The sequence below is a fragment of the Protopterus annectens genome, chromosome 2.part2 (assembly GCF_019279795.1).
Source record: "Protopterus annectens isolate FY-2018-M chromosome 2.part2, PAN1.0, whole genome shotgun sequence".
NCBI classification, from domain to species: Eukaryota; Metazoa; Chordata; order Ceratodontiformes; family Protopteridae; genus Protopterus; species Protopterus annectens.
In genome coordinates this window covers 48,891,223-48,913,866 of record NC_056730.1, presented here as the reverse complement: position 1 = coordinate 48,913,866, position 22,644 = coordinate 48,891,223, and positions in this window count along the sequence as shown.

Genomic DNA, 22,644 nt, shown 5'->3' with positions numbered 1-22,644 from the left:
GGGCTGTGATTGTTTGTGTACATTACTACTTTTTGTGGGGGCTGTGATTGTTTGTGTACATTACTACTTTTTTGTGGCGGGGGCTGTGATTGTTTGTGTACATTACTACTTTTTTGTGGCGGGGGCTGTGATTGTTTGTGTACATTACTACTTTTATTGTGGCGGGGCTGTGATTGTTTGTGTACATTACTACTTTTTTTGTGGCGGGGGCTGTGATTGTTTGTGTACATTACTACTTTTTTTGTGGCGGGGGCTGTGATTGTTTGTGTACATTACTACTTTTTTTGTGGCGGGGGCTGTGATTGTTTGTGTACATTACTACTTTTTTTGTGGCGGGGCTGTGATTGTTTGTGTACATTACTACTTTTTTGTGGCGGGGGCTGTGATTGTTTGTGTACATTACTACTTTTTTTGTGGCGGGGGCTGTGATTGTTTGTGTACATTACTACTTTTTTGTGGCGGGGCTGTGATTGTTTGTGTACATTACTACTTTTTGTGGCGGGGGCTGTGATTGTTTGTGTACATTACTACTTTTTTGTGGCGGGGGCTGTGATTGTTTGTGTACATTACTACTTTTTTTGTGGCGGGGGCTGTGATTGTTTGTGTACATTACTACTTTTTTTGTGGCGGGGGCTGTGATTGTTTGTGTACATTACTACTTTTTTGTGGCGGGGGCTGTGATTGTTTGTGTACATTACTACTTTTTTTGTGGCGGGGGCTGTGATTGTTTCAGTTATCAGGTTCAGTTTTCTGTTTTAAAAAAAAAGCTTAAAAGAAGTGAAAGAAGCCAATTCTGGGGTGCTTGAAGATTTACAACATTACAACGAGTAGAATAAGCTGCAGCTTTATGTTGTAACTGCCGTGATTCTCATTTCTCAGTTCTCTGTCTGTGTGCTGCTGTCAAATATGCATTGCTTTGTTTACTTGGTGTATTCACAATGCTTCTAGTATTACGGGCCTGAAAGAAAAGCTTCAATACTTTTAATCCTATTGCTTAGTGTTTCTTGAATAGGTTGCATTTTCATGTTACAACTGTGGGCTTAGCTCATAGATACATAGGTATAAATGAGCGCTCTGTTTTATATCTTTTTTGCCCTCTTGTTCTTGTTCAGTTAGTTTTAATGAATGAGCAGGTGTACACAAATTAGCTTCAGTCTCCATATGTGAATTATTTTTATTTTCAAGCAAAATGAGCGCTGTTGTGTGTGAGAAATGAAGCATATACATATTTTATCCACATACTAAGATTTATGCACAGCAGACGTAAGAGTATTGACACTTGATTTGGTTGTGTAAAAAGGGAAGTTCATATCTGTTGGGCACAGGATAGGGAAGGTTTTGTCTGCAACTTCATTTGGATTGTTAAATCGTCCAGTACCAGAGATACTGTTGTTGTGGGGTCTAAAAGGTGCTGTAGAAATTTATTGAGCTCTGCTTCTGATGGTATGTATATGCACTCTCTCCCTTCCCATTTGTGTGACTCCACGTAAAAGCAACATAAGTACATGTTATATTAACACTGTAACTATAGTTTAAGGCATGCATCGAAAAAAATGTTAGGAGGTAAAGCGATTGTTCTGTATCCTTTTCCTTGTCACTTTATAACACTTTTTTATCAAATTTCTTAAAATTAACAAAATATTGCATTAGCAGAACTCTAGATTGTCTTTCAGATGTAAAATTAAGCCAAGATCTTGTCTGCTTGAGTTGGTGGTAGCTCCTATTTTTGCCTGTGTTTCAAGGAAAGTACTCAATGTCAGCAAAGGAAGGTTGTACAAGTCTTGCTCTCAGACAAGAATTTTACACTAAACTGTGGAAGATGAAAAACCATCTTTCGCTAAAAGATATTAAAGAAAACTGTATTAAATAAGGGAGTTTCTTCTGATATACACCCTTCTGTTACCATCAACAAATCACAATATCTTGGTGAATGTACCATGGAGACCCATACAATTTGTAAATAATTTGTTTGTATGAATGTTAGCTTTAAAATGATACCTTAACCATTAGTGTGTGATGCTCTGTTATGGTGAAATTCATAGAAATATGATTAATTTTATATTTCTCATAATTGATAAATAAACAAAGCATAATATCTCATCACCTGTAACAGACAGAGACTACATATCAGAGTACAAGTTGTGTGGCTCAATGTCAGCTTCAAAATTATGCATCATTTGAGTCATCACCATGCTCCCTTACAAAGATATGGGCATAATAATAAGAAATATTACAAATGTAAAATTTTCATAATCCTACAAGACTAAACAAACAGTGATATCTGTGCATGTGCACAGTATACATACACAGTTCTTCTACCATGTTGTAAGGAGTAATAATGTCTTCAAAATGAGGTATTACTTGTGACATTGACATGCTCCCTTGCAAAGATATTTATCAAAATATGTAAAAAAATCATAATTTCCATAAACTGAGTCCTAAACAAACCTTAATATCTGTACATCTGTACAGCATACAGATACATTTATTTTACCATGTTGTAACTAATATTGTCTTACAAATCAGGTATTACTTAGCACATTGAAAAGCTCCCTTGCAAAGTTATTTACCAAAATATGAAAAAAAATCATAATTTTCATAACCTTAGTCCTAAACAAACTTTGATATCTATATATGAGTGCAGCATACAGACACAGTTATGTTATCATGTTGTAAGGAGTGACACTGTCTTCATAATGAGATAGCACTTAGCACAGTCATATGCTCCCTGACAAAGTTATTTACTAAAATATTTAAAAAAAAATCATACTTTCCATAACCTAAGTCCTAAATAAAGTTTAATATCTGCACATATCTACAGAAAACACACACAGGTCTTCTATCATGTTGTAAGGACTAACACTGTCTTCAAAATGAGGTATAACTTGGCACAATTACATACTCCCTAGCAAAATTATTTACTGAAAAATGCAAAATGGAGCAGGTAAACAGAAAGCAACTCTGTCACTAATTCACAGACAAAAAATATAGGTTTGCTTTACTTACCCAGCAGTGAATCACCAGCAGTACTTTATGCAGGCTTGAAATCTTGAGGTGTATGTCTGGAACCCTTCTTTAAATATGCTTTATACTCCATTTTGCATTGCTGTGGGCCCAATGAGTTAACCATTCACATTTGCTCACTGAATCACATATATTATTTTTGCACGTTGTACTCACCTGGGAACTGTCCATTGTGCTTTAATTGACCACAAATGCTGCTCAGTAGTAACTTATAGGGTTGTAACTTCATCTTTGGAATACATGTTCTGAAAGTCGTTTACTCTCTACATAGACAGTTCCCCTTCCTTCTCGATTAACTCTTCACTTCATGGCTGTTCCGTTCTTTCAGTTGCCTCACTTAATGATTTACTGTAACACACTCTTCCTAATATGCAGTTTTATTACACATGCATTTAAAATATGGTCAGCGTTCACTTTCGTATCTCAGACATTCCTACATTTAACTCATTTTCTCATTGCCACCGTCTCTTTTACAGTTCTGTCTTTCAAAAAAAAAACACACAAACTGAAACTGAATAAAACAAAGAAAAGAAAGTAAAATCCACCAAACAATTTATTGTAAGCGCTTTCGTGCACTAGAATAAGTGCACTTCTTCAGACAAGTATTCCACAAAATGGCAACCTTTATATAACATAAATGAGCGCCAAAAATAAGTTAATTGAACTATAAATTACATAATTAAACAATTAAGCACTCAAATAAACCAAAAATCAAACTTGCCCTCACATTCCAAACACCATACACTGTTAACCAAACTTAGTATACAAAAAAATGAATAAAAAAACTCTACATATAAACTTTTCAACACCTTTCGCTTATTATATTCGTTCATTAGTAAAATAAAAAAATATTGGATAATACATTACATTCACCTATGCATATTAATAAATATGTTTTATAATGGCGCTCATTTATGTTATATAAAGGTTGCCATTTTGTAGAATACTTGTCTGAAGAAGTGCACTTATTCTAGTGCACGAAAGCGCTTACAATAAATTGTTTGGTGGATTTTACTTTCTTTTCTTTGTTTTATTCAGTTTTAGTGTGTGTGTTTTTTTTCATAGTCTATGGCGGAAGGTACTAATCCACAGTCTCAATCTCTGTTTGCTTCAAGCCCCAATAACCATTCTGACAGTGGTTTGAATACTCCAACTCCAGAGGCGAATGCCGTGGGTGCCCCTACAGCTTTGTTTCAACAGCTATCACAAAGGGTGGATGACCTGATGAGGACAGTATCCGATCTAGGATCGCATGAACCAGCTAGACCAAGATCCGGTGGAACTTCGAATTTTGGTCATAATGCTCTACCCAATTCTCAGACAGTAACATCAGTTTCAGCTCAACGAGTAGCTGATGGCTAGCTTTTAACACCGAATATACCTGTGGATGGTAATGGAACCAGCAATAATCTCGATGTAGCCAGCAACGGTGCTAATAGTGATCAAGCCGGTGAAGGTTATTTACATAGAACTGGTCTCCCAATGCTAAATGATTTCATAAAAGTGCCTAATATATTTAACACAGCAGGCTCTGTTAATTTCGGTCAATATAACTTGGTCAAAGTTCATTTGGTCGAAAATGGAATATAGCCCCTGCCCCACTGCAGTGCAACCCTGGAATGAGAATATTAAATAAGGGGGGTGGGGGGCACAGCCCCCCACAATGGGGGGTGAAGAGGACATAGCCCCCCACATAATTTTAATTTATTCACTATTATAAGAAGGTATATCTATATCTTTAGTAAAAACTATTGGCATAATGTGGGGGGGCTGTGCCCCCCACACCCCCCTTATTTAATATTCTCACTCCAGGGTTTCACTACAGTGGGCAGGGGCTATATTCCATTTTAGACCAAATGAACTTCGACCAAGTGAGCTTTCAGTCAAGTGCTTTCAGTCAAGTGAGCTTTCAGTGAAGTGAAATGCCTGGAATCATTTTCGACTAAGTGTAATTCGACCAAATGTATGGAATCCATATATATCTATCTATATATCTATATCTATATATATATATATATATATATATATATATATATATAGATAGATAGATAGATAGTCTTTTCTAAGTTAACTTCCATGTTTTGGAACTGTGTTAGTATGGCCAGCCTTCTAATTAATATTGCATTTAACTGAAGTTAGTTTGAAGAAAATTAGAAATATCTACTTATATTTCACACTATGCTAAAGACACCTGATTGTGGTAAAGATGCCATTCAGACCTATGTAGATGCACTATTAAACATTAGTCATAGTTTGTTAGAATGTTTTGTTGAAATTGACATTTTCAGAATAACTTGGAGGAACACATGCATTTTGAAATGAACATATTTTATACCTAACAACTATAGAACATTATTTAAAAAAAAAAACAATTCTGTCTCGTCTATCTTATTCCTGTTTATTTCTGTGTGTGTGTGTGTGTGTGTGTGTGTGTGTGTGTGTGTGTGTGTGTGTGTGTGTGTGTGTGTGTGTGTGTGTGTGTGTGTGTGTGTGTCTGTACAAGAACTTCATTAAATTATAGTGGAATGTAACACTGAGGGCACACTGAATGAAACTGTGTATAGACAAAGTTGCCATGGCAGCATACCTCTCAAATGTCCAGATTTTTGCCTCTTATTTTTATTCTTTTCTCACAAAATTTGTTATTTTCTGTCAAATCACTGAGGATTGACATTACTAAATAATACTAAATAATGATAGACATTTGAGATTCAGACTTTGTATCCTTCAAAAATATTGAGTAATATAAAATGTGTCATTCTAGTAACTTTCTAAGTATATAGGAGCAATATTTAAAATCTTTCCCTATTTTTGGGCCTTAGTCCCCCTGTTATTTTTGGCTTTGTCTAGATTTTTTTGCAATGAGTAAGTTGAGAGCTATGCATGAGCAAATGGATAAAATCACAAGAAGCTGAAAACTGAAAGGTGAATAGCAGAACAGATAAACAGCAAGTATTTAGGAGGCATGGTTGAGCAAAAGGAAAGTCTGAATGGGGGGGGTCAAAGAATCAGAGGGGGCTCCAGCCACTTGGCACAGAGTATCAGGGGTAGTGAATAACAGAAGAATGCTAAAGAAAACTGAAAAGTCTGATGTATAAACAAGCAGTGTGAGCAGTACTACTGAATGGTACAGAAACCTGGGCAGTAAAGACCATGCAGTTGAGAAAATGATGATGTCAACAAAATGAAATGATAGAGACAAAGTGCTGGAGTTGAGTGGTAGGATGTACACTGTGGGACAGATAAAGAACTGACAACATCAGAGCAAAAGATAGTACCTCCAGTACCAGAGAATATTAGACATATCACACTATGCTGGACTGGGCACGTCAAAAAAGATAGAGGACTATCTACTAATGAAGATTTTGTAGAGAAGGAAGAAGGCATGAAGAGACAAGGGAATCCAGCAAAGAGATGGATGGATTGTGTTGAATAACTGCACCATTCAGGCATGATTGCTGACGAAAGTATGTCAGTGTCATTAAATCAAGAGAGACAGCAACAGCTGAAAAGGTATTGTGACCCCATACAGAAAAAGGAAAAAAACAGGAGAATGTTCTTGATGATGATTACAGAAGAGGGACTTTCCAGCATCATTATTAGCTTTGGTGGTATTTGGAAGGTTTTGATTACTGGAACAAAGAGATCTAGTAGTGGCATATGGTTGTACTAGATTTTGGAGAGCAGGGATTTTCTCAGGGCGATGGAATATTTTGTGTGCAAAGGTTAGTTGATTGAATTGTAGCAAATGAGGAAGTTCAAGCCAGTTTAGCTTTTTTAGAGATGTACAGTGATGAGTCCTATATAGATCCTCAGTTGCAAACCTGGTGATTTTATTGTAACAGGATTCCAGTTTGTTTAGGTCAGTTTTGTGGAGGTTAGTTACAACTGGGGAGGTGTAGAGGAGGATAGATAAGGGGCGTGTTTGAGCTATAGTGGCTTTTGTGTGTTTCCTAAGAAATTGCTCGTTCTGATACAGGAGGCCTAGTTTCTTGTAAACCTTCTTGATGGTTTGGGCTATGTGAATGTTAAATTTCAGATTATTGAAATTTTGATTCCAAGTAGTTTAGTGTGGGATGTCGGGGTGATCATACCTCTCAACCTCTTATTGCAAGAAATCAGGACTAAATCCAACAAAATGGGGCAAAAAGGCCCAAAAATAAGGGCATATTGTAAATACTGCTCTTGTGAACTTAAAAAACTGCTAGAGCAACAGGGTTTGTTTTAACATACATTTCTGAAGGACTTGATGTCTGAAACTCAAAAATATGCTATTATTTAGTGACTTCAGTCCTCAGATAATCTCAGAGATTTGCCAGAAAACCACAAATTTTATGAAAAATAGTCCAAAAACATGAGCCAAAAATCTGGACATTCTGTGAAAATCTAGACAGTTGAGAGGTATGGGGTGATCATTGTTTTATTTTTAGACAAGATATTAAAAGAGTGGCATGGTGAGGGGAGTCTTGTTGGGCTGAAGAGATGGAATTTTGTTTTGTTGGGATTAAGAATGAGTTGAGAGTTAATGAGCTATGTTTCAACAGATAGAAAGGAGTCTTAGGTTATTGTGTGGAGGTCTTTTAGTGTAGGGACTGCAGAAATTAGTCTGGAGTCATCAGCATATTGTACTATCAAGATGTTTGGTGTGGAGACACTGAGCTGTTTAGTGAGTAGAGAAAATAGCATTGACCCAAGGATGGAACCTTGAGGAACCCCTAAAGCAACTGGAAGAAGAGGGGAAAGTTGGTGTTGCCATTGGACTGCCTGCAGTCTACCCGCCATGTAGCTTTGGAACCATATGATAGTGGAATAACTAAGGTTTAGATGAGTGAGTAAGATGAGCAGCAAGCAGAGGAAGTAGCGTAATAAACTCATACAATGAATGTGCCAACTCTGAAGCATAGATGCTTAAAGCCATGACAATGACACATATGGCCTGTGATGAAATAATTGTGTAGACATTGTCTCAAGCTGGGAGTAGGCTCATAGGTTCATAGATTAGTACTAGGCTAACTGTACTTGTGGACCACTTTAAGTCTAGCCAGTTACCCCATGTGAGAATCAAACCCTGAACCTTTTGCTTGTAAGGTAAACACCTTAACTATTATGCCAACCGGAGAAAGGAGAAAATAAGGTTAATTTCTTATTGCAGCTCCTAGGGGAATGGTTTTGGCTAGCATAATAGTGAGATGTAATGCTTGTTTTGGTTCTGGTGGAAACCAGAGCAATGAGAATCAGGAGCTGGATTGAGGATGGGTGGGATGGAGGTTTCCCCATCCATGAGCTCAGGGCAGGGCTGCTCCCAGTATCTTTGCCGCATCAGTACTCAACATCAGTGATGACACCAGCAAACAGAGTAAGTAGTGTCAAAATATCACAAGCACCCCAAACTACTTGTGAGCAGGAATAACTTCCCTCAGGTATGCTCTGTTCCCCTTAATATGCATGTTAGTAAAAGAGGGGATGAATCCCATGTCAGTAAGATATATAAATACTGATCAGACACACTTGGAAATGCATACATCTTTAGTAGAGCTGGGATTTAGGAGCTAATAGATATATAATAAATCTAAGCATTGATATGCATATGACATCTATTTACTATTTTTTAAATTTGAAAATTGTTATCCAACTAGGCTGGTTGGCAGTTGACTCAGCCATGACCCATGTTTGCAATAATTTTAGAAAAAAACAGCATATATACAAACTAACATAATGCAGATATATTAAAATAGGTAAGCTTATAAGAAGTACTTGTGCAAGAGAAAGATATTTATTTATTTATTTAATTAAATTTGTTGACCGGGAGTGTCCGACTGGACTTAGGTCCATTTTCAGCGGAGGCCCGGGGAGAAAAGCTCCACAGTTAAAATAAACAGACAGTATATACATTGGATTACATAGTGAATAACAATTTACATAGCAATTACTTACAACATATTTACAGATGAAGAACATAGTACATCAGTAGACAACTAGAATCTTTATCTGTGAAGTGCATACCAGATGTTAACAAATGTTACAAGAAGAAGAAGTTTGTGCTGTATAATAAGTACTGGCTTATGATCATCTGAGCTTGCTATAATCAACATAGTTAGTGGAGTGGAAAGAAAGGTAGTGGTTGGATGGGGTGGATGATATTAGAGTGGGAGTTGCAAGGGCATAGCCAGCATGTCTTTAGTTGCACTTTTAGTAAAGTTTTGAAGTGGGTGCATGATGGTATGGAGGTAATTGTGGGTGGGAGTGAGTTCCATAATTTGGCTATGGCGCAAGAGAATAGTGCTTCACCAGCAGAGTTATTGGCTTTGGTGATATCAACAGAAGTAAATTACAGTACAAATGTTATAACACAGAGAGTAACACAAAAGGAATAAAAAGGCAAGAAATATAACATAGTTAGGCTAGTATAACTAAAACAATGGGAGGGTATTCATTAATCTCTAAGTACAAAAAATAGAGAAACCCATTTTAGTCCATCCATTTGTTAATGACAGTCAGTCCTAAACAGGCTAGTAAATGGCCCAAAACTGACACAGGCCAAATATCAATGATGAATAACAAGGCACATGCCAATATGTTCGCATTTTAATATAAGAATACAATTAAAGTTCAAAGGAACTCAAAAAATGCAATGCAAGGTGCTTTTGTACAATCTAAAAGTAATGTATCTCCCCAGACCCCAGAATTAATTTAAGATAGATTCAAACATCCAAATAACACCAAGGTGTAGCTGTAAGAGGAGACAGACATCCCACAGATGTCACAAATTATGCATTTATTTAATCAGTAAAACATTGTCGCAGTGCCATATTTATTTAACATTTGTTGACTGGAGATGTCTAACTAGAACACAGCCTATTTTCAGTGGAGGCCTGAAGAGGAAATGCTCCAGATACATGTCTTTGGAATGGGAGAGGAAACTGGAGAACCTGGTGGAAACCCGCATGAACACAGGTAGGACATGTAGGCACAACACAGAAGGCACCCCAGCTGAGAATTAAACTGGAGAACCTCTTGCTGGGAGGCAACAACTATTGCACCACTGTGCCACCCAACCATCCCTCTCATAAAGCAGATACTTAACCACTGTGACTTCATTTTCATGTCTTGGTGAGTACTTTCATGTGCTGGATCCTGTTATCACAAAATCTCACCAAGGCAACACTGATATACAGACTGTATTTTTTTATACAGCATATATCCTGGAGAGAGTTAGATTAAAACTAATAAAAAGCACAAATCCCAGTTTAAACAAGTACTCAGTCGTGTTGTATGCACTGGTGCCAAGACTGAAAAAAAATGGCTGTATGTCATCCTCAAGGCACATAAACATTTCTACAATGAGGTTAGGCTAGGCTCGGGGGGGGGGGTGTCCCCTCTGTTGTAGGTGGAAGTAGTAGCCCACAAAAATCACAAACACTGACAAGCCAGAAAAGTTCCATAATGATGTCAGAGTGGACTATTGAGGATAAGGAAAAATATTGTATTGTTACTATTATGGAAGAAGCCCTGAATTGTCACAAAGAATGTATTCGGCATGATTAAGAGAGAAATTACAAGAAAAAAAAATGCTTGCACAAGAAAAATTGTCAAAAGCTTCAAATGAAAATTTGTATTCATTAATACAGTAGATCCACAAAAACATTACATAGAAGAAGATTCTCTGGGTCTCTTGGAAAAAGAAGAGACAGAGGAAATGCAAAATTATAAAGAAAAAAGCAAACAGTTTTGAAAGCTATAAAAAAGAAACATGGAGATTGGAAAGAAAAAGAGATCTGATATAGTACAATACTTATGCAAAGGAGAAAAGCCAAACTATTCAATACAATAAAAGTACCCCCAATGATACTTGAAGAGAAATACAGGGGAATGCATCTGGATATGGAAAATTTCACAATACAAAAAATAAGAAAACAAAGAGTAAAACAGAGAATGAATAATGTAGAAGTTAAATTAAATTGAATTCATAGATTATCTTAGAAGTGAAGGATTTAGTTTAGAAAAAAATCCAACAGAGGTAATGTTGAGGCATGATGGAACAATGAGTTCCCAGATTAAGGAGCAGCAAGTGGGCATATATAAAGAAGAACTATGGCCTTGGGAAAGAAAGAGAGATCTGTTATGATGCAATATTTATGCAAAGGAAACACAAAACTAATTAATATAAAAAGCAACAGCAAAGATATTTGAAGAGAAATGCAGATATGCCCATCCGAACATAGAAAATGTAACAATACAAAAATAAGAAAACAAAGGGGGAAAGTAGGAAAGAGGATTTGTAAACAAGACATTGAACAAATAAAAAGTGAAGTTATGGATTATTTGTGAAATGAAAGAGTTAGTGTAGAAAATCCAACACAGGTAATGCCACAGTTTGATGGAACAAAGAGTCCCAAATTAAGGAGAAACAGGTGAGTGGGAGACATCAGAAGAATTGCTACATGGTGTTGCTCTTTAGTCTTCTGTGGTAGACTGGTACAAAAGTTCAGTTGAAGTTGCACAGTAATTGAAGAAGCAGGAAACAGAGGCAACTCTGATGCAGGCAATATTCTGAAGTGATGGACCAATGAGTTCCCATATGAAAAAGCAGCAAATGAAGCAGAGTGAATCTGAAGTGGATATGCAACAGAAAAATGTTCTGGAAACTTCTGTAGAGTACTAGCAGGAAATGGAGAGCAAAGAAGGTGCTCTTAGTCTAGAAGAAAATGATCTAAGGGAATAGCTGATTCATTTATTAAATATGGACAGACATATTAAGATTGATGAAAGAAACAGACAAATAAGACCAAAAATGTTAGAAGTCTGGTAAAACAGATGAACAGAAACTGGGATTATTAAAAGAAATTCTTGTGATATAACAGAAATGAATAGGATATACTACTGTGTAGCTAAATTAGTAATGGGTAAAGTCTTAACCCAAAAACACAGAGCAGTAAGGGAAAGGAAGGAAAGGAACAGCACGCCACCATGGAAGGATCGAATAGAGAAAACTATAAACCAAGTAAAACAACAAGTGTCACTATTAGAAAAATATAGAAGAGGGAACACATCATCAAAAATAGTTAGAGAGACAGACATGGTAAAAGCAATGCACTGTATCAAAACAAACCTGGATCTATCAAACACCATTGCAAAGATTAAACTGAAAATATCAGCATAGTTGGAAAAATCTTAGAAGATATGCAGATAAATATAACAGAAGTGTAGAAAAATAAGCAATTCATTGATGACCCCCAACAAGTTTTAAAGAGAACTTGGAAACAAATCAAAAGGAATATAGATACCACCAAAAGAATAAATAGACACATTTTAGAGAAATATTTATGAAGACTGCATGGAACATAATAAAGACTCTGAATGGACAGAAATGTGTAAAGAACCAGTAAGGCATTTTGCTGTAGAGGATATTAATGGGATTAAATAACAGCCAGAGAAATTTAAACAAAATTAAGAATACCTCCGAAATGGAAAACTCCAAGCCCAGATGCAGTACTTTTGGATAAAAATATCTTTTCTCATTGATTTAGTACTGAATTACTTATATGCACATCTGCTTGGTTAACAACAGGAAACCAAAAAAAAAAAAAAATGAAACTGGCTTGAATAAAGGAACCAGGAAGCCAAAATAATTCCAAAAAACTTGAATGAAACTGAATGCTTTTGCCTAGTTACAGTAAGGGATTGGATGTGGGTAGTGTCACACCATAGGAGCATAGGATCAAAGGAGATTACTATTGACCCAGTGGTCATTTTAAGCTTATACATTTCATCCCAATGTAATACAATAAAAGTGCTAGTCAATACCATGATTGCATTTGTTGTCGTGTTACCCCCAGTAAGCATTTACGGAGTCCCATCCACTCGTCCAGGTAACTCTTGAACAGTGTCATAGAGGTGGTTTGTTTCACATGAATTGGTAGCCTGTTCAAGGCAGTCACTGGGAGATAAATCTGTCCCTCCAGAATGTCCTACATAAGTCACAGGCCATATTTAGTTCCCTGGAATGGGTAGTCCTATTTCCGTTTGATTTATGGATATGCAGCAAGTTCATTATGCTTGGGTCTTGGATTGGTCAGAAGGTCAGGCATAAGTCTATACAATAAAGAGTATAATGACAGGGACTTTAGTTGGTCTGTGTAAGGAACATGCTGGAGCCCCTTGATCTTCTTTGTTAGAAACCTCTGAGGTCTCTCCAGTTGCTACAGATGCTTTTTACAGTACATGCCGAATGGGGTGTTATACTCAATTATGGGCCGGATAAGTGCCAAGTATAGAGGGGGTTATAACCTCTTTTGCTCTTGAGGCAATGCCTTTACTAATCAGGTCTGCTATGTAGAAAGCTTTCCTTGCTACAGTAGACACATCGTAGTCAAAGTTAAGGTCACAGTCAACTTGTGATCCCAGGTCCCTTACCACTTCATAGGTACTTAGGGTATTGTTGTTGATTTGATAGTGTGAGGGGACATTGTTTGTACCAAAGGGAATGATGATGAATTTCTTTGCATTCAGTTTGAGACCATGAATAATACACCAGTTGTTGGTTTGTGTGAGACCCTCCTGGAGTATACTGACATCATCTGGGGATTCAATGACTGCATCTAGTTTGCAGTTGTCTGCAAACTTGGTCAACCACAACCCCTTAGTTTTGACCTGAACTTGTGAGAAGTATATACCAAACAGTAGTGGGCCCAACACTGACCACTGGTAACAGGTCTGCTGGTTGACTTGGAATCACCCACTTTGATAGTGTGTGACCAGTTTGTAAGACAGTTTCCAATCCATCTTACAACAAAGGGGTTTACATTCAGTTTGCTAAGTTTATCAGTAATGCTTGAATGTGGGATTGTATGGAACATCTTTGCCAAGTTGAGGTATACTGTGTGGACAGATTTGCTGTCCACAATGGCCCTGGTCACATTTTCAAAGAAATCCACCAGATATAACAGGCAGGATCTACTCTTGATGAAGCTGAATTGGATAGGATCCAGGGTTTGGAGGTCACCTATGCCCTTATGTATGAGGTCGATAATGATATGTTTCATGGCCTTACAGATGAGGCTGGTCAGGCTTATGGGTCTGTAAATACATGGGTCTGTTGCTTGGCCACCTTTGTGGAGGGGAATAACTATTGCTGTTCTCTATTTTACAAGAATAAAGCCTGTGGTTAGGCTATGTGTGAAAAGGGTACTTAGTGGTGAGCTAGTTCATGTTTTAGCCTGTTTAGAAGATAGCCTGGGATGCTGTATGGTTCCATTGAGGCTGTCTTTTTTGCCTTGGACAAGCTTTTGAGGAAATGCTTTTCTGATATGTTGGGTAGGGAGGAAGTTTGCAGGAAGGTTTGTGATAAGTTAGGAGGGGATTAGGGAGTGAATTTTTCACCAAACCTATCCACTAGCAGGTTTTCTATCTCTGTGAGATCATTGTGTGTGATACCATTGGCTGCTAGTTCTGCACATGCTTGAATCCTATCTTTTATGCTATGTATGAAGCTGTAAAAGGTCTTATGGTTATCCATGTCTGTACTTGCTAAGTTTCTCTCAAAGCAAACCTTGGAGGATTTGAAAAGTTGTCTTGTTTACCTGTTGAAGCTGAGGAAGGTGCTTTTCCATTGTTGGAGTCTTGCTAATGTTTTCTTGGACAGCAACTGTTACAGGTTCTTGTTGTTGTGTCTTTTGGCTTTTCCCAGTTAGGGGTCACCACAGCGGAACTCTGGTCCGCTAATGATTGGCAGTTGATTTTTACGTGCCGAGTTGCCAGCCCTGATGCACAACCTTCAAAGAAGGTACGCCCATTCACACATGTCTCCACACAGAAGACGCTCTAGCTGAGGATCGAACCAGACAATGTCTTACTGTGAGGCGACTACGCTACCACAGCACCACCACCGCGACCAACTGGTACAGGTGAAATGCAAAATAACTAGCCGATTACACATGGTGGACCTACAGCAGACCTGTATAAAGTATGCTTGCACCCAGCAATATGTTTTTCCCTCAGTACTCTGAAGCATTGGAGTACTGACTTGGAAATTTTGACTGAGAAGATAATGCTTGGGGCTGCTGCAGCTATACTGCACCTGCATGTACTAGAGACTGAATACAGTACTGCTGGTGCTGCTGACAATAGGCCTAGGCTAAGAAGGAGAACAGTGTTCAGGTCTAGGGTAACCTTCCAGGAACTAAATGAGCTGGAGATTGTAGAGCACTACAGGGTGGACAGGGACATATTACAAGAACTCAGTGAGCTCTGCCACCCCCAACTCAGAGCCAGAGCTAACAGAGGGGAACCCATCTCAGTGGAAACAAAGGTATGTGTAGCCCTTATGATACTAGCTACAGGTACTTTTCAAAGACCAACTGGGGACATGATGGGGGTCTCACAGGCATCTGCATCCAAGATAGTCCATCAGTTCCTGGATGGTATGCTACCACATGCCAGTGAGCACATGGCTTTCCCCCTCTCCCCTGTGGTGAGGGCCATCAATATACAAAAGTTCTACTGTGTAGCACAATACTTTGAGGTACCAGGTGCCATAGATTGCATCCACGTACATATCAAGGCTCCACCTGGTGACCAGGGTAGAATCTATGTTAAGAGCAGGGGGTACCACTCCATCAGATTTTCGCTAGAGGGTACATCCCACATGGCCATTTTCTGGGAGATGCTGGCTATGCCATGAAACCATGGATGATGACACCCTAGCAAACATCTGATACAGCTCTGATATCTGCTAGATATGGGAGACATCACAGCTGTACAAGATGTTTGCTAGGGGTGACATCCCACTTGGCCATTTACTGGGGGATGCTGGCTATGCCCTGGAACTGTGGATGATGAAACCCATCAGAAATGCACACCCACCTACAGAAGAATGCCATAATGAGGCACATGCATAAACTATAAACATCATAGAGCATGTGTTGGGGCTGCTGAAGTCACGGGTCCAGTGCCTAGAAATATCTGGAGAAGCCCAGCAGTATTCTCTAGCCACATGTGCTCATATATTCACAGTATGTGCTACACAGTATGATCCTATGGAAACAGCTACAGCAGGAACAGCAAAGGGAAGGCATACACAGACCCCCAGCAATGCCTAAGTCACTACAGCCATAGTCACAGTCACAAACTGACTTGGAGAAGGATCCACCTGTTGATGTCCCTGTAGGCAAACATAGGCGTGCTCAGTTCACCCTGCATTGGCTAAGAGGCAACAATTAGCACATTTACTGACAGCCTAGAGCCCTAGGGACTGATATCTTACTCCTACTCACATACAGAAATTAAAAATGATGGCAGGCAACCCGCATATGCTGGACCTACTCATGTATTGGCTGTGTTTTGCTTGCATCAGACAGAATCAGACCTGATCTATGGGTATGTCAGCTGCTGCATTTGCAAGGTAGGTCTGTATCCTCCACAGTACTCATAAGGTATATTATGATATGGTATTGCTATGTATGGATCTGGTACATTATGCAAGTAAATATAGTGGGCTACTTGCACAGAAATACCATCCACAGGGGACTACAGGTACCCATTCCACTACCTTGTTTCCAGGATTATTCACTAGGCCCTATGCATGGAATACTCATGCAGACTGGCTGTAACAGAGTACTAGTACATCTGTCAAGGGAGATGTTAGACGGTGGGGTGACATGATATTCAGACTACTGTGTATCCCAGCAGAGCAAGGGGGGTGTTCCACCACCCCCAACACAGCACTGTTCCCCTGAAAGTGTTATAACACGAACTCAGCAATGGTATAGCAGCAAGTCAGGCAGTCTCATCATTTATTTTGGATATCCGGTAGTACTATATTTTGGTTCACAGACAGTCTTGTATGTGGTGCAATATCATTAACCTTTGTGACATATTAATTACATCACACAACTGAAGAATGTCATAGCCAAACTCAATAATGAGCAGCAGTACAGAAACAGGGACAGAAGTCATATTTGTGTGTAACACACAAATCCTGGACTGGAGTACAGGTAGGTGTAGGCTGAAGTCACGTTATAACTAGCAAAGCCCCCACTGGGCATGCTCATACACTTAGTTAAGCAGTGCAAATGTCTGTTGCTCCCCACTCATTGACTTGTTATATGCAGATATGTCTACAGATGCAGACATATATGTATACATGAAAATACTAGACAGGAAACAGCTAGGATAAATACTCCACCAAGGTACAATAAAGTCATAAAAATCCACAAAGAAATATCGAAGTAACCAAGGCACAGAATGTCCTAGTTTAAACACAGTTCAAGAATGAATAAAACGTAGGTAAAATCCAAGGTAAATTTATTCACTCAGGTAAGCGCTTTCATGATACACATATCACTTCTTCAGACCTTCAAACAAACACTTCCTACCCAACTATATTTAAACAGTCTTCAAACCAATCAAATCAAACCAATTAATGCTTGAAGTAATTAGTACTTAAAGTAAAACCAGTCATTCTGCAATATGTACAAAGTTATACTGGAAAAACATTTCAAGCATAGATATGAAATAAACATTGTAACATAAAATGCATTAGTTAAAAACAATTAAAATATATATTTAATATGTTTCTCTGTCTTTCGTTAAAATAATTTAATTTCATTTGAACAACCTGCTATTCTTCAGAACTGGTTTCAAGGGTATTCTGTCATTAAGGCCCTTTCCTTTATTAGCTCTTAATCTGATAATACACGTAGTTTCAGAGGTCTCTGTATGGTTCCTTATATAACCACCTCTCTTGTTAGAAATAATTCTCTCAATAACTGAGAACATAAAATTATGGTCATTGCCTTCAGAGGAGACATGTTTGGCTAACGCATTAGTGGCAAAACCATTCCTAATATTTAATAAGTGTTCCCTGATTCTAAATCTTAGCTGTCTGTCAGTCTTGCCCACATAAAATGCAGAGCATTTCTGACAGACAGCCAAGTAGACCACATGGTTTGTGTAACAATTGGCTGCTACACTAAAATCATATATTCGCTTAGTGTCTGGATGTGTAAATACATTCTCATGATTTATGTATATACATTGATTGCATCCACCACAAGGAACTGTCCCTTTTACTCCTGCCATATTTTGTCCCTTCTTATGATGTGGATAGAATAACATCCTTTTCAAAGATTTCCTGTTTTTAAATATAAAACTTGGATTTTCCCCTACGACTTGTTTGATTTCTGGATTCTGTGTTAATATATTCCAGTTCTTTTTTATCACACTGGTTATTATATTCACATCGCTGGTAAAATAAGTAGAGAATCCAACAGATTAATTTTTATGTTGAACATAACCTGTTCTATCATTATTGGGCATTGAAAAATATGGCTTACTTATACTATCTCTCCATGAAGTAGATGCATCCAGTATACCTGAGGTCATACTATTAGTGTAACCCCTTTCATTAAATCTGAGTTTCAGACTAGTTAGTTCTTCCTTAAATTCATCATCCCTGGCTGTTAGCCTTGAAGTGCTAAGGGTTTGCCCTTTTACTACATTCTTAAAGATATGTCCTGGATGCATACTGCTTCTATGGAGTAAAGTATTTCTATGGCATTTCTTCCTAAACAGCTTGGTGGTTATCCCATTCACACCATCCATACTAATCATTACATCAAGAAATTCTATTTCCTGTCTAGAGTATTTCATCTCAAACTTTAGAAAGTCAGTGTTGTTATTAATTTCTGTGGTGAATTCTTTTAACGTTGCATCATCACCACTCCATAACAGGAAGAGGTCATCAACAAGCCGTTTATAAAATTGGATCTGGGGCCATCTTTCATTAGTAAGCACATTCCTGTTTTCCCATGTGGCCATGACGAGATTGGCATAGCTATTTGTGCTTGCCGTCCCCATGGCCACACCATCTTTCTGCTTATATAACTTACCATCAAAACTCAACACATTATTGGTTAACACTAACTCCATTAATAAGCATATTAGATCTATTTTCTTTCCATCATATGTCCCTTCTTCCAGCAAATATTGTCTCAGTAATTCTAATCCGATGGTACTCGGAATACAAGTAAACAACAAGCATACATCTAGTGTCACTAATAGCAGAGCTCCATCTTGTCTTTCATACGCATTATTAAACACATATAGGTCTTGCAGGAATTGCTTAGAGTCTCTTAGAATATTCCTGTTCTTATTTACTAACATTCTTAAATTCTTCTCAACATATATGAAGATAGACTCTGTAGACCAGTTACGTCCTGACACTATAGGTCTTAAAGGAGGTTGATATACATCCTTATGGATTTTCGGCAGACCATGTATGCTAGGCACTAGAGGTTGTTTTACCTTAAAGTAATTGTATAGCTCATTTGAGATTGTATTATCTAATAAACAATCATATCGGATCCCATCCAATCGTGATAACATCCCCTCCATATCAGCTTGGCTATTTTCATACACAGAGGTATCCTGTAGCATTTCATACATTGAAAATGTGATTGGTAAAAACAGAACTAAAACTTTCTCCAATTTTAGCAGGGATGAATGGAATGCATTAAAACAATTACAGACTGACACAAATGTTATCATTAAGCAAGCAGATAAAGGTGGTCCTGTAGTTTTAATGAATAAAATGTATCATGACACAGCATGGCTTTGGAATTATTGATGCAAATATGAACAAGCAATATCTGACGCGGAGATGGGCAGTAGGAGGTAACTGCAGATGCACCTGGAGGCGTCACTCGGATGTTTCATTAGTAAGCACATTCCTGTTTTCCCATGCAGCCATGATGAGATTGGCATAGCTATTTGTGCTTGCCGTCCCCATGGCCACACTATCTTTCTGCTTATATAACTTACCATCAAAACTCAACACATTATTGGAGCTAGACAGCTGTGTGGGTGTCGGTAGATTCACCACTGGTATGACTGGTCTAGCCATCCTTGAATACATAGGCCAGTCCTAAGGATGGGAACTGACAAGCTGAAAATGGACTCACAGCTCTGTTGTCTTGTAACACCTCAAGCTGAAAATGGACTCACAGCTCTGTTGTCTTGTAACACCTGTGATCCCATATATGACTCATTTTGTAGGAAAGTAGGGTTCATCTTTCCAAACAGTTTGGCGTTGGGGCAAGGTTATTGCCACCATAACTTATAATATGTACTGAGATGGGTACCATTCTTAAAGAATACATACATATGTATTTTTACAGGTAAGTAAATGGGGTAGTGTGCAAAGCATTAATGGTAGCTTTATTCTCTTTTTATTATTCTAAAATAATTGCTATTTCTGTTTTGTGATACATGGAGTGAGTTTAAATTGACAAACATTGTCTAAAATGTGGGTGTATGCACCTACAGGTTCCCAAACATACTGTACCGAATGCCTGATGCTCAGTGGACGAGAGGATGAAGTTCTGACTGTGACCAGATAATGCTGGATTACCTAGTAATGCATTATTTGGACCAGCTAACAAGGGTGGATAAGAATGCAATGCCAGTCACCTATCTTGGGGTGGAATGGAGACAGGCAAATGTCCTACTACACTAGTACCAAGTGGAGGCTGTGTGCAATGCAGGTATGCCCACTGTAATAAAGCCATGGCAGAGCTATGCATTCTAAGCAGTAAATACTATAGCAAGCGTCAAGCAATGACTGCATCAAATATGTCCAGGAGGTCATTATTGTGAGCTGAACATAATCAGCTGCTGATAGGAGCTGATAGTGCACATAAAGAAAACAGTAATGGCTGCCTGGATGATGGGGTCCTGCTATTAGGTCTCACTGTACATGGAAAGAATACGACAAAGAGATCATGAAATCTGAAGCTTGGCAGATCACAAGGAGAAAATAAATTATATAAAAAAAATAATGCTATTCTAAATAATCAGCACAATGACAACAGCTTTCTCTGTGTATTGCAAGTTGTATACAAGTCCCATTATAGACAGGCATTCGATTGTGATAATTATTATCCCATATAATATCAGTTCTTACACAATAAAATGCTTTTTGTTGAAAAGAATATGTTTTTGGCACTATGGAATATTTTATGGAGTTTGTCATATTGGTTAAAGATAAATGGGAATGTATTATGTATGTAAACATCGGGTCAGTGGGCACATCCTCTTATCAGCCATTTGCTTCCATTCATCAGCTTAATATTTCATTCACAATAAAGCATTTCTGCAGGCCCCTAGATTTCTGATTATTGCTGAATGAGCTATATCTTAACCAGGAACATGATGTAATCAGCTTTTGGAGGCATGTTGTATTCGAAGTACATTAACTATTAGGTCATGACCCCTCAGTTCTCTCCCCACCATTTCAGCATTTATCCGTTATGTCTCTGTCTAGTATCAGACTATGCTATACATACCTGGTATGGTTTGTTAGCATCAAATGTGTTTTGCATGTTGTTCGCTTTCATAGTACGAACGTTTGGGGCAGCGAATGAGGATATCAGTATTGCTGCAACATATATCTGCAACTTTACTAGTTATGTATTAATATAGTAATAACCCACGCCTGGGTGTGGGTAATGCTGGATTTACCCATGGTTGGTGTGGTTTGGTCACGAGCCAAACAAAGACAACCGTGGGTAAATCCAGCATTAAACACACCCAGAAGTGATAATCCAAACAGCAGTGGATGCTGGTGTCAAGCGGCCCAAATCCGATTCTTGAAAACAGTATACACCAACGAATAAATAAATCACAAGTTGTAAAAATGCTGTGAAAGGTAAGCCTTTCACTAAATCCACTCTTCGAGTACCAAAACTTCCAGATAAGAAAATCACCACGCTAACATTAGCAATGTGGAGCAGTAATTCTTTTAATAACAGTGAGCGCTTTCGCCATTCGGCTTCATCAGACTGTACAACAGTAATACATTTCAAACAGCTACTTTTAAAACGTTTCCCACCCTCCCATTGGTTGAACAACACAACTCATATTCAATGAAAGAAAGTGGAATTAGTCATACTTTTAAGTTTTTTGTCATTCAGAAGATTGGACTGAACAAGAGAGGTGGGGACATTGTCAATTTTACCCTTGAGAATGAAATGAAATGGATCATAAGGCTGAGGGCAGAGCATTACCCAGGCCTGAATGATAAAGTACAAGTTAGACCATTCCTCAGGAAAAGGAAATTGTATGTACCTAAGCAGTAGAGCCGATATGATAACCCTCCTTATAAGGATCCATTAGATAGCATAGGTCCATATATTTTATTAGAATGTGGAAGAAAACATTTAATATACACAAATAGTCTCATTGTATTAGTTAATGTTATTATTTGGGTACTGGTCACATGTTCCTCTCTTTTTTAATGGGTGATTATGGATGCCCTGTTTGTTATTGCTACTTTTTAACAATTAATTTTTATGTTATTTTAACAAGGTCAATATATATATATTCCTTTATCTTATTTATGATTTAGTAGCTTGTTATTTTTCAGAATCATCACTTTTATGTTTATTCTTTTCTTTTTTTATATTCATCCCCCTTTTTTGGTTTATCTGAGGTTGATCCATGTCTACACTTGGACTGATGTTTCAGCACGTTGCCCGTAATTTGACACTAGGCTACGTTTAGCTCGATGAGCGTTTGTACGTGTAGCCTCTAGGACTACAATGCTTCCACGGATTGATCGCCTTG